The following is a 13,937-nucleotide window of genomic DNA, read 5'->3' as shown; positions in this document are numbered from 1 at the left end:
GCTGACTTTGGAGCACCGGACGCAGGTGTTGAGCATCCGGTGCCTCCTGCTTGAGCGTGCGGAGACCCCGCGTTTTGCCCAGTGAAAGAGCCAACGACTCTATTTGTTTGAGGGGCTTATAAATAGTTGTTGGCCGGCTTAAGGCTCACTCTTCTTGGCATTCTAACGTACTTGACATCCTTGTGAGCCTAAGCAAACACCTGCCACTCATCTCCTTCATAGATTATTCATCTTTGTGAGATTGGGAGTGATTCTAAGTGCATTTGCTTAAGTGATTGCATCTAGTGGCACTTGGGGATCGTTTTGGCTGCGGTTTTCTTGTTACTCTTGGTGGTTGCCGCCACCTAGACGGCTTGGAGCAGCAGAGGAGCTTTGGCACGAGTTGGTGATTGTTCGTGGCCATCTGTCGGTGATTGTGAGGGGTCTTGTACCTTCCCTGAGGAGAGCCGAAAGGTAACTCTAGTAAAGTGCTCGTATCATTGAGCTACCTCACTTGTGGGTAGGTTCTTCTGGTGTCCTAGTGAGGACGAGGTTCGTGCTACACCTCTTAGCCACCGAACCACCAAGTGTTGGTCGACACAACGGGGACGTAGCGTGCCGGCAAGCACGTAAACCTTGGGAGAAAATTGTGTGTCTCCATTGTGATTGTTCATTGGATTTCTTCCGGTGATTGGACTTCATATTATTGATTGGTTCATCCCCTCTACGTGGCGGTATAAAGATCAAACCATCTCGTTTTACATTGCCGCAAACTATAGTAGCTTACTTGCTTGTATAAAAACTTTAGGTAGCTTTCTAGTGTAAGTAGTGACATAGCTCTTGTGTATCTAGTGATTATGTCAACTAGAATTGTTGGATAGGTGGCTTGCAAACACCCCTTTAGAGCTAGAGCAAAAACATTCGCTTTGTTATTTACTAACCTCTTGCTCTAGTGAGTTTGTAGAATTTTTAAATAGACTATTCACCCCCCTCTAGCCATATTAGGACCTTTCAACGTGCTTTGCTGAGGATCTGAGTCTTTGCCGAGGGCCAAATCTCGGGCACTCGGCAAAGAGTTTCTTTGCTGAGGGCTAGCTCCATGAGCCCTCGGCAAATATTGGCATTCGGCAAAGATCCCCTTGGCAAATTTGGCGTGTTGGGCCACGGCGGTCGAGGCCCGTTAGGCGTTGCCGAAGGCTAGCCGTTAGGCCATCGGCAAAGTTTTTTTTTGAACCAATTTTTCGGCAAAGTTTTTTCGATCAACATTTTTTTTATTTTTTTATATATAGTCTTTGCTGAGGGCCCGAGGCGAGGCCCTCGGCAAAGACCCATTGCCGAGGGCTAGCCTAGGCTCTCGACAAAGATTTTTAATTTTTTTTATTTTTTAAGCCTAATTTTTTTGGGTAATATAATACATTGTTTTAAACTCAATTTTAAAATTTGGGCTAATTTTGACTAATTTTATATATTTTCTTAATTTATTTTGATTCGTTGATTTTTTTTGAATATTTCAAATTTGAACTGCAGGTTAATGGAATAATGCAATGTAACGTTTCAAAAGATGTTATTCATGGTATTTGGTGTATGTTGAGTCCCTATCTACGAACTCACATCAAATTTTGCATATCTTTTTCGTGCAATATGACGAGCCACTTTGTAAAAAAGTGTTTTAAAATTATATAAAATCTATACGAAGTCCAAAAATCACGAAACTTATCGAGGTATCATGTTATCCCATGCGTAGTCCGTGGTAAAAAATTAAGAAGGTTTCGAACAAGTTATGATGTTAGATGTCTAAAATCGAGGCATCTCCATATTTGACTTCAAGTGATCATATGTGGAGATGTCTGGGTTTTAGACATCCGACATCACAATTTGCTTGAAACCTTCTCAATTTTTTATCACAGCCTACACATGGGATAACATGACATCTCAATATTCATGATTTTTAGACTTCGTATGAATTTTATATAATTTAAAAACACTTTTGTGGCAAGTCGCTCGTCATATTACGCAAAGAAGATGCCAAATTTTGATGTGTGTTCATGGATAGGGATTCGACATACACCAAATAACATGAATAATATTTTTTGAAATACTATATTATATTATTCCATACACCTGGAGTTTAAATTTGAAATGTTCGAAAAAATTCAACGAAAGAGAATAAATGAAGGAAATATATAAATAAATGTCAAAATTGGTCCAAACTTTAAAATTGAGTTTCAAATAATGTATTTTGCCACCACAAAAAAAACTAGATTAAAAAACTCAAAAATAAAAATTTAATTTGTCCAGAGTTTATCTTTAACCCTCGGCAAAAAAGACTCTTTGCCGAAAGCCTAACATATAACCCTCGACAAATATTTTTTAAAAAAAAAATAAAAACATTTGTCGAGGCTCTAGATATGGACCCCCAATCGGGCCGGCCAAAAAAAGCCATGTGCAGCCTATTCTTTCTCATTCCTTCTTCCCCCGCGTGCCCAGCCGCCGCTCCTCCGCCGCCGCTCGCCGCGCCCAGCCGCCCGCGCACGCCCAGCTCCCCCGCCGCCGCTTGCCATGCACAGATCGATGCACTGCAACACGCAAGGGGCAACACACACACCCATCCTCTTCTCTCTCCCTCTCTCTGCTTCTTTCCCCTTCTTCTAGATCGATGACCATGGATGCTGAGCTCTCCAAATCCTTGCCCAAAAGCACACGCTACTAGTAAATGGCACACTCACATCCTCCAGCCTCACACGCACACCTTCCAACCTCCTGTCGTCTTTGTCTATCTCCTTCCACTTTCTTTTCCCTTCTACTCATGGAGCTCAAGCAATCCACCCCAGATCGACCATTAGGGTTGGGGATTTCTAAGGATTTAACTCCAAAATCGATCTATTAGGGACTATGACTGCTGTGTACTAATTTTTTTTCTCCCCTTCGATTTTTTTTCTCTAAAATTAGGGATTTAGGATCCGGCACTATTTTCCCCAACCTGATAGTAAGTTCATCTCCCTCTCATTTTCCTGTTCTTTTTTTAAAACCTAATCTGTAGCTCAAAGATACATACTTGAGAGTTCTAGTATAAGTTCTTGTGTTAAATCTTCATCCCACATTTAAGTATTAAGTGAATACTTGTGCTGAGAAAAAAAGAAAGAAAACAGTTCATGTTCTGGCAACAATTAGCTCATATTTTTTTGCATCTTGAATATTTTATCTATCTGTCATGTGTAAGACTAGTGCAACCAATATGTTTATCTCTTTTGGCATGTGCTTTGTGTTATCTGTAGAAAAAAAGGAGAAAACTTTCTCTAGAAGAATGTGCGGTGCAGGTCAAACCTCACCTTAATCTTTGAGATTTCAGCTGTAGGCATAGGCTTGTGCTTCCTCACAAGCAACCCTTCTATCTGCTGATGTAAAGAAATTTTCCAAGGATTAATACATGATCTCTGTATTTTGATATCAATGTGTATCAATTATTTTGCTGATGTAATTAAGAGAACTGATGGCTCACTTATCCAAGGTTAATTATCTACTAAAAACTGGGTCTTTGCAGCCACTCAAATAAACAATGATGCATTATTCATTAGCACAAACCACCAGCCAGTTGCGAGAGATTTTTCCAATAGATTATGTCAGAAATAGCTACATTTCAGTGATTTAGGTCTGTGTATCTTTTGTGAAAATGGAATCATTGCTCTTTCAGTCTTCTAAAAAATTGAGCAGCACTGTAAGAATAGGAAATGTTATAAATAAATCACTGAAATTTTGACACTCCCCAATTTTGATTTATCTTGTTCTTTCTTGCTTCAGGGTTTGGACTACAGCTCCTTTCTTTTTCTCTATGCAATGCCAAATATCTAGAAGCCATTTGTATGTATGCCTATGGTGTTAGGGCCTTCAGCGGTGGACTGGTTGTTGTTTGGCATAACAAGTATAAAACTATCTGTTCCAACTGTGGCATGCGAACTCTCTCAGGTATTCAGTTTGAGAACAACTGTGAAGTTGGTGTTTTCTCCAACTGTGGGTTTTGAGTTTTTGACCCCCACTGTATCTCCAGTAGGACAAAGGTAAAATAAGCCAGAGTCTACCTCAGCTCCACTTTGTTTGTTTGGCTGGGCTATCATTTTCCATTCCCTTCAGTGTTCTGTTAGGGACAAGTGCTTACAGTTTTTTGATCTGTGCATGCAAGCTGTGAAGCACCTGATTACTGGATGGTGAAATTACTTCTTGTCTCTATTTATTGGTCCAATAATTGATATTTTTCCTAGAACACATGGTATTGTTCACCAAGCATATTTAGTCGGTTCTAAACTTTTGATCAAGTTCTCCTGTCCATCTTATCATGTGTCAATGCAGGGGACTGCCTATACAAGGGGAAACTGAAGCTCGTAGGTTGTTGTGGGCAGCGTACACCGCTGTGAGTATGTGCCACACTAATCCATATGTTTGCAAACTTGGGAGGCTACATAAGGGAGCTCAACCATTTCCTGAACATATGGTGTTTCATGACATAGGAGTTAGTAATATCCTTTCCACTTTGAAAACTATTAGTGACCTGTGTGTTATAATATATAGACTTCATGTAAGGATGAATGTTAAATGCAGTTGTAATATTCTTATGGATGTGTTAATGTCAATATAATGGTTGGGCTCAATAACAGAATGTATGTGATGGTTGATCTGATGTCGCTCGGCACTCCCCATGTGCCCTCGCTCTCAGACCCGGCCGAGACTTCTCCACGCGTGCTCACTGTCAGCCCGCCCGGCACCATCCACGCTTCCTCCAATCACCCTCCTGTCTCCCCTCCCCCTCGCGAGATCCCTCTCCCCCGTGCCCCTCGCTGTGCGCACTCGCACGCGAGGGTCGCCCATGCCGCCACCTCCTCTCCCTCGTCGTCACACTCAGCCGAACGGACGAGCCCTCGCGATCCTAGCGCACCGCCATCTGGAGAAGCCAAGCATGAACGTCGTCGCCTCCTCTCCCTCCATGTCGTACCCACACCGCCACCATCGTCGTTGTTGTTGTCGCACTCGCGCCGTTGTCGCGCTCACCGAACGGATGAGCCCTCGTGATCCTAGCACGCCGCCATCGAGAGAAGCCAAGCCCGAACACCGCTGCATCCTCTCCCTTCCCACCGCCTCCTCTCCCTCGCTCAAGACAGAAAGATAACCCAGGCCATCGGATCCAGAGCTGTACGTGCAGCTGGGTGAGCAGGATGACCTGGAAGCGCTCCTCCAGCTGGGTGAGCTGTACGTGCAGCTGGGAGTTGCCATGGCCGGCCTTGTCGGCGTCCTCCGCCGGCTCAGGAATCTCACAGAGTGGTGCTGCTTGAATGCTTTCTATCTGATTTTGTTTGATTTTTTAGCAGGGTGTTGGATTCTTTAGAGATGATTTTCAGGGAGTGCTATTTGGATTTGTGCACAAACTGGGACCGCGAATCGAATCTGCATCCACTTCTTTCATTTTGCTTTTATGAATTTGTGACGGGGCCGGGGGAAGAATTAAGAAGAATGTGTATCCAACGTGAAGGTTGAAGCAGCCGAATGCTCTGCATGCTTTGCTTTTCTGAATTTGGATGGCCATGTTGCAAAAAGGTAATAAATGGGCAAGAATGAGATGCTGATTATTCTGATTTCTGGTAGCCAAATTAGTAGTCCATATCATTGTGCAAATTTTGTTGTTCTGCAAACCTCATTAATATTGGGGCATCTATTCAATTGATTCATAACAACAGTGCACCTGATGAGCACAGTGCAGTGTAGCTCATCGTGCCATTGTCAGCAAAGCCCTCTTGCAATAACCAACAACAAAAATGTCTTGAGGCCTAGCGTGTGCTGGAGCAGGTGGCCGCATCATCTTGCTAGCAGTCAGCTCGTTGAGTCATCGGTATGAAGGAACCTGTGAGGTTGATGACTAGCATGGAGAATCTTGAGAAGTGGGTACATCAACCTGAATACCTGATGCACAGAGGACATCTCTGTCCATTATTGATTTAGGAGTCATCAATATATTTGACTTCAGGCATCTGTTACTGTGACCCAAAAGTATGTTGAATCAAGTCATGCCACAAGACAGAGGTCATGAACAACATGGCACTAGGAAAGAAAACTTAGAGGAGAAGAACCTAGCAGCACAGATTAGAAGCACATTGAAGCAAGTTGTGCCTTGTGCCACTGACCAAAGTCTACAGTCAAGGCAATTTTAGGAATTCCGATAGAAAGCAAATCAAGACAGAAACAATCTGACCATGATCAACTCGTTGAAGAATTGAAATAGTGCGTGGTTGAAAAGTGGTAGATTAGAATTATTTTATTGTTTATTTGATAATTGATTACTTAATCCTTCACAGATGCCATATATATGCCCTTTTGTTTTCTGTCTGTTGATTTAGTCAATGATGCCTACACATAAGTAAATCCATGATAGATTCTATGTAGAATCAATAATGCAATAAAATAACCGAAATTTTTATCTGAACAAAAAGACATACTAGACAACATTGCACTTGCCGTCTTATTTTCTCCATTTTGGTGTTTAATCTTGGGGCGACCATTCAAGTGTCTCATCACAAATTTGATCTTGTGTTCAGACTGCATGTTGCTGCTGCCACACTGCTGATTTGATAGTAGTAAAAAGTTTGAATTTTTGAAGAAGAGGATATTGCAGCAGACAACAATAAAAAGGTAACTTTCTGAAACTTTTAACAGAATTGTAGTTTAAATAAATTATTCTGTTTGGAAAATTGGTTTATTCAGCACTCTGTTATTATCTGCAGCTGGGCGCACTTTGTGCAAACACAACGAGGGGTTGTATTCAACGCTAATGGCAAACGTTTAAGAAAATGAAGCACTTCTTTCTGCTTGCTATAGACATTTAAGGGCATCGTCATCTATGATCATTGCAGCCGTTGGTCCGTCAAGCAAAACATGAGTCCAAAACACGCTCAAAGAGTCAATTTTGAACATGATACTACCTACATTCAAACTTAAAATTATCGTAGCATAGTTTTGTCTTGCAGATATTTGACGCTTATTTTTTTTGGTAATTTTACAACACATGTTTAAACTTGAGTTATTGTGGAATTGTTTTTTTATATTGCATCGCAAAACAAATGATTCTGGTTGTATTATCGTAGAATTATTATTTTTCCCATGGAATTGTTATGTTTACATTGCAACGCAAAATAAATGATTCCGGTTGTATTATCGTGGAATTATTTCTCCCGTTGCAACGCACGGGCATGATCGTAGTATATGTATATATATGAAATGCTTGTGTTGATGGAATGCAAAAAAAGAAAAACAAAAAAAAAATAAATTTCTGTTTCTTTGCCGAGGGCAATGGCTAGGGCCCTTGGCAAAGAATGGGTCTTTGCCGAGGGCCTTTACTATAGCCCTTGGCAAAGCTTTATTGGAAAAAATCTTGCAAAATTTCTTTGCGAGGGTTGTAGGTGGAGGCCCTCGGTAAAGACTTTTTTTTTTTAAAAAAAAAGAAAATTTCTTTGCCGAGGGCTGTGGGTAGAGGCCCTCGGCAAAGACTCCATTCAAGGAAACAGCACCATCATAGTTACTTTTTTTTGCCGAGGGCCCGATAAATGGCCCTCGGCAAAGACTCTCTTTGCTGACTCAAAATTTCCCGAGAGCTTTTTGCCGAGGGCCGCCCTCGGCAAAGCCTTTGCCGAGGGTTTTGCCGAGGGTTTTTGGGCTTTTGCCGAGGGTTTCGGGCCCTCGGCAAAGAGAGCGCGTCCAGTAGTGGGGCCCCAATCTCATCCTCTTTCATGCCAAAGCAACTTGTCATTGAGTGGTACAAAGAACTCAATTATCTATTTACATTATTTTCTGTTGAGTTCATCTTTTCTTAGCTTGCTTCTGTATGTCGAAATATCAGGTCCAATGACCCGGACTATGTTGCTTCCACACAATGGCAGCAACGCCATGTTCATGGAAGCCCTGCGGTCTGACAAGAGGACAAAGCACAGATTCCGCTGATCTGCATGAAAACGTTAGTTCATTCAAAACATCATGTCTAGCTCATTCTTTCACTTCCACTCAACTGCAGCAACACTCCTTGTTCACGGCAGGTACTGTAGCTTTCAGTTCAGGAAAGACGACGAAGGCACAAATTCTGCTACCAATCTGTGTCGAAACCAAAAGGGGCGCGCGAGAACCTGCTTAGCTTCACGTCGTTGAGCTATGGATGTTATTTTATTAGGATCGTTCTAGTATTTCTTTAGTTCACGATCAATGTTTTTAAGACGTCCGATTAATCGCGACTAATCGTCCTAGACAGTTGGAGGTACTCGACCAAGCCTCCGACTTGGCAAGAACGACTAGGAAACTGGTCGTCTGATTAGTCGTCGTCCAGTCGCGATTAATCATCCGTCCAGGTTGTCTGGCGTCCAGTCAGGAGATGGTCTAGGCAGTAGATGGGCTGCATCTCAGAGTTGGGCCTAGCTAGCTGCCTTATATTTTGGCCTAAGCCCATTAGGGTTTATGTTGTCTACCCCTCACTTGTTTGAGACAAACACATTTACTCCTCTCCTCTCCCGTCCAGCAGCAGCAACCACCTCCATTGCTGCCCTCCTCTCCTCTCTTCTGTCTCCCAGCTGCTCCTCTCCTCTCATCCCTTCCGTCTCCCAGCTTCTCCTCCCTCCCTTCCTCCCTTCCAGCTGCCCTCCCTCTCTTCCTTGTGGCTGCTGCTGCAAGAGCTATGCAAGGGAGGAGGACTGCACGACGAAGATGCTCCCTTCAAGCGTGCAACGTGCAGCAGCCAGCAAGACAAGAAAGGGCTCCGCAGCAGCCAAGTAAGTGGCCAGCTGACCTATCTAGACTCTAGAGCCTAGAACATGTATACGTATATGGTATAATGTGTATTGTATATAGCTACATAATATATATACTATATATCAGTCTCCATATGTAGGGAACGACTAGGGGACTCGTCCAGGGTCGATTAGTGGTCCTGGACGACGACTAATCGTCTTGGACGACTTGGACGGTCCCCCAGTGTCGAGGGTATCAACAAGGGGTACCCTCACCAATGCGTATAACGAGACCATCCGTACACACGCGCGGCCATCGACGGCCGCAGCCTCGAAGACGGAAATAGCGTCGAGCGAATCGGTCAGGGCTCGAGCGACAACTGCCGTCGAATACGGAAGCGGGCTCGAGCGAACCGAGAGGCGTCGAGCGCAAGGACACTGTCCGCCGCCTGACGCGTGCACGAGAGCCAGGGCATTTAATGCACCTGACGCTTCCCCACCTAACACACGGGTCACGGGAGGCGTGATAGGAACAGGCTTCTGTCCCATCGTTCTTTTTGCAGCCTTCCCACCGAACGACCCAGGGCGTGTCAGGACGCGGGAAACAAGGATGGAACGTCTAATCGGGACCCCCTCGAGACACCCAAGGTCAGCGCTCCAGATATCGACACCTCGTACGGCGTCCGACCCTCGACTTCACCAGGCTCCTTCCGGGAGACGAGTCGGGCGTCGACTGACCACGCCGTAACCGCTCCGCCGGATTTGCCGCCAAGCCATGTAAGCGTGCATCCGTCGAACCAATCCAAGACGGCGCGCAGAGCAGAATGCAGGGGCACGCGTGATCATCACCAGGCTATTAAGACGGGACGGCTCGAGGTCATGCCGGTACGGAAACCTCGAGTAGGTCAGCGCACCATGCTGCTATCGACTCCAATTCCTACACCTATACATGTACCCTAGGTCCTTCCTTGGAACTATAAAAGGAGGGACTCAGGAATAGAACAGGGGGATCACGACACAAGACCACGCTCATACGTAGTAGAGCTCCACACTTCATACCACGCTTTTATTCGCCCCTGTACAAGCACTTAGGTGCGAGATAATACAAACTCTCTCCCCCCCGCTGGACGTAGGGCCTTCTCTTGCCCGAACCAGGATAAATCTCTGTGTCTTCTTGCATCACCATCCGGGAAAGGGAGCACGCATACAAATTTACTCGTTGGTGTGACCCCCCGGGGGAAAACACCGACAGTTGGCGCGCCAGGTAGGGGTCCTGCGTGTTTTTTCATCGATTTCCCACTCCTTTCCGGATGGCTACTCTTGCCTCGCCATTTCCGCGCTCCACGGTGATTTGGTTTGGGAGTCTCGAGTTCATGTCTACGGGCTCCGGCTACGACATGATCTTGCTCTCAGTCAAAGGACCAGGAGGAGCCCGCGTTACACCAGCACGGTTGAAGGCCCCGAGACGCCCTCACCACCACGCCTCCCCGCCTAAGAAGAGGCGCGGACAGCACCACCGCGGCCCCTCTGCTTCAGCACGACCAACAACTCGTGCGAGGCAGGACGTAGGCCACAAGTCGGCAGCACCGTGTGACGGAGTAACAAGCGCGACGACTCAGCACCGCGCGACGACGGGAGGGGACGCGTCTCGCGCGCTCTCCCCCACCGCTGCTAGGCTACTTCCACACGGGTTGTTCACTCCAAGAGCAGCACTGCCGTTCGGATTGGACAACGCCGCGGCGTCGCTCGCCAGGGCGGTATGCCCAAACGCCCAGACGTACGTAGAAAGACCAATGGTCCTCCCACGTAGCTCTGAAGCGCGGCGGCCGGCGTCCGAGCTGCCGGACCTATCCCGAGTACAAGGCCTCCGTCGTCTAGGCCCCGGACGATACTCGATCACCTCCCTCAGGCAACGATTGCTGGAGGAAGGACGTGGGTATTTCTACGCCGCCGAACCGGACTCCGACTCCGAGACAGATAGCTATGACCCTACGAGGGAATGCTATCACATCGACGGGGCGGTAGAAACTACTGACGAGACACGGGATGCTGCTGCGGGTGGTCGAGCCCCCGCGGCGCGAGAAGACCCCAGGACGCCTGGGAACGAGGGACAGGTCGACCCCCCTCCTCAGGAAGACAGAACCGCGCAGCTCGCGCAGCTGCGGGAGCTCAAGATGAAGCTCGACAAAGACCGCGAGCGCCTCGTCCTGCTCGAGCAAATCCTCGAGCAAGACCTGCCCTACCCGCCGGGCGGAAGTGTCCGCAGACGCGCTCGAGAGGTACATCGACAGATCGTCGGCGACGCGGAGCCAGAGCAACCTGTCAGCCGTTTCCCTCGAGCAGGCCAGAATGTAGTGGCAGCGACGATGCTGCTACGTAACATGCCAGAGCCGTCGAATTCCCAGGCCCGACGCATTCGAGATGAGGTACAGACATTGCTCCAGGTGGCGGCGGTTGAACAAGCCGAAAGTTCGGCATCTCGACGACGAGGAGCTGCCACAGAGAAGCGCGACGAACAGCCTCTAAACGAAGAGGAGGTGTCGGTCCATCAACAACCTCCCCATCGAGGTAGAAAGACCGCTCTCGTCCTCCCCGTCGACAATCAACGTCGACACGACGCGCGGCACGACATCAAAGAAAATCGACACCGCCGGCACGGAGACGCGGAAGAGCGCGGTTATAGCGCGCATCGCGGTGGGAGATACGACAGCGACGAGGACCGGGTGGCCCCCGAGCCACCAGGCCCACGGGTGTTCAGCAGGGCGATCCGCAGCACGCCCCTGCCCAATCCATTTCGACCCCCGACCAGCATCGCGAAGTACAATGGAGAGACCAAACCAGAGTTGTGGCTGGCCGACTTCAGGCTGGCCTGTCAGCTAGGTGGCGCTCGAGGTGATGATCGAGCCATCATCAGACAGCTACCCCTTTTCCTCTCCGACACCGCCCGTCGATGGCTCAAGGAACTCCCTGCCAATCAGATCCACAACTGGGTTGATCTGGTCAGAGTCTTCGAGGGTAACTTCAAAGGGACCTACATACGGCCAGGGAACTCGTGGGACCTCAGCAAGTGCAAGCAGAAGTTAGGAGAAACTGTTCGGGAGTATGCTCGACGCTTCTCGAAGCAGCGCACTGAGCTGCCGCACATCCCTGACCACGACGTCATCTTGGCGTTTGTCTCGGGCACCACCAGTCGAGACTTGGTGCGGGAATTAGGTCGCAATTGACCTCAGACCGTCGACGAGCTGATGGACGTAGTAGCCAACTACGCGGCAGGAGAGGAGGCAGTCGGCGCCTTCTTCAGCTCAGAAGGAAGAAAAGGCAAGCAGCCCGTCGACGAAGATGGGACCCCCAGTCGAGGCCTTAAGAAGAATAAAAAGAAGCAGAAAGTGCGGCAGATCCACCGGGAAGATTCCGATGACAACCTTGTTGCCGCCATGGATCGAAAGAAGCCTCGAGGCCCTCCGGATGGAGGCATCTTTGACAAGATGTTAGAGGAGCCGTGCCCTTACCATAAGGGAGGCGCCAACCACAAGCTCAAGGACTGTCGTATGCTGAGAAAACATTTCGACGGTCTGGGGTTCAAAAAAGATACGCGTGATGACTCCAAGAAAGAGAAGGCTGGCAGCAAGGAGGACAACAAAGATGACGACGGCTTCCCCGCCGTCCACGACTGCTACATGATCTATGGCGGGCCCTCGACTCAATTAACCATGAGGCAGCGCAAAAGGGAGCGTCGCGAAGTCTTTGCGGCAAGAATGGCGGTGCCCCAGTACCTTAGCTGGTCAAGCACTCCTATCACTTTCGACCAAGAGGACCACCCCGACAAGGTAGTCGCCCCAAGCGTCTACCCGCTCGTCGTCGACCCCATCATCGTCAACACCCGACTCTCGAAAGTGCTGATGGATGGTGGCAGCAGCCTCAACATTATCTACCTCGAGACCCTCGACCTCCTCGGCATCGATAGAGGACGCCTCCAGCCAAGCGCCGGCGGTTTCCATGGCGTCGTGCCAGGGAAAAAGGCACTGCCAGTAGGTCGAATTGACCTACCGGTCTGCTTCAGCGCGGCGGCCAACTTCAGGAAGGAGACCCTCACCTTTGAGGTGGTTGGGTTCCGAGGCACGTACCACGCCATCATCGGGCGCCCGGGCTACGCCAAGTTCATGGCTATACCCAACTACACCTACTTGAAGCTGAAGATGCCTGGTCCCAAAGGCGTCATCACTGTCAGTTCCTCCTTCGAGCACGCGTACGAGTGCGACGTCGAGTGCGTCGAGTACGGGGAGGCGGTCGAGAGCTCCACCGAGCTCGTTGCAAAGCTCGAGGCCATGGCCGCTGAGGCTCCAGAGCCTAAGCGTCATGCGGGCAGCTTCGAGGCGGCAGAAGGAACCAAGAAGATCCCGCTCGACCCCAACAACTCCGACGGCAAAGTGCTGACGATCAGCGCCGACCTCGACCCCAAATAGGAAGCCGTGCTCGTCGACTTTCTCCGTGCAAATGCTGATATGTTTGCATGGAGTCCCTCGGACATGCCAGGCATACCGAGGGAAGTCGCCGAGCACTCCTTGGAGATTCGAGCCGGTTCCAAGCCAGTGAAGCAGCGGTTGCGCCGATTCGATGAGGAGAAGCGCAAGATCATTGGCGAGGAAGTCCACAAGCTTTTGACGGCCGGATTCATCAAGGAGGTTCATCATCCTGACTGGTTAGCAAACCCTGTATTAGTTAAGAAAAAGAATGGGAAAATGAGGATGTGTGTCGATTATACTAGTCTGAATAAAGCATGTCCAAAAGTTCCCTTTCCATTGCCACGCATTGATCAGATTGTCGATTCTACCGCGGGATGTGAAACCCTTTCTTTCCTTGATGCATATTCTGGTTACCACCAAATAAAAATGAAGGAGTCCGACCAGCTCGCGACCTCTTTCATCACGCCTTTTGGGATGTATTGCTATGTGACCATGCCATTTGGGCTTCGAAACGCGGGAGCCACGTATCAACGTTGCATGCTCCACGTATTTGGCGAACATATAGGGTCAACAGTCGAGGCCTACGACGACGACATTGTCGTCAAGTCAAAGCGACGAGGAGACCTGATCCTGGACCTCGAGATTGCCTTTAGCTGCCTACGCACCAGCCGGATCAAGCTCAATCCCGAGAAGTGCGTTTTCGGTGTGCCTCGAGGCATGCTCCTAGGATACATCGTTTCGCAGC

General features: G+C 48.3%; 1 long non-coding RNA gene across 2 annotated transcripts; it reads left to right on the top strand.

Moving 5' to 3' along the window:
• LOC110433532 lies at nucleotides 2,464–7,080 on the top strand. Of its 2 annotated transcripts, XR_002450984.1 has the most exons (4): nucleotides 2,464–2,965; nucleotides 3,778–5,562; nucleotides 6,558–6,651; nucleotides 6,744–7,080. It is a non-coding gene; the product is annotated as an uncharacterized LOC110433532 (long non-coding RNA). The 2 variants fall into 2 exon arrangements; XR_002450983.1 differs by having other exon boundaries at nucleotides 2,464–5,562.

This window comes from Sorghum bicolor, chromosome 3, assembly GCF_000003195.3.
Source record: "Sorghum bicolor cultivar BTx623 chromosome 3, Sorghum_bicolor_NCBIv3, whole genome shotgun sequence".
Taxonomy (NCBI): domain Eukaryota; kingdom Viridiplantae; phylum Streptophyta; class Magnoliopsida; order Poales; family Poaceae; genus Sorghum; species Sorghum bicolor.
Note: the sequence above shows the minus strand (reverse complement) of the source record. Positions and strands in the feature narration are given on the sequence as shown.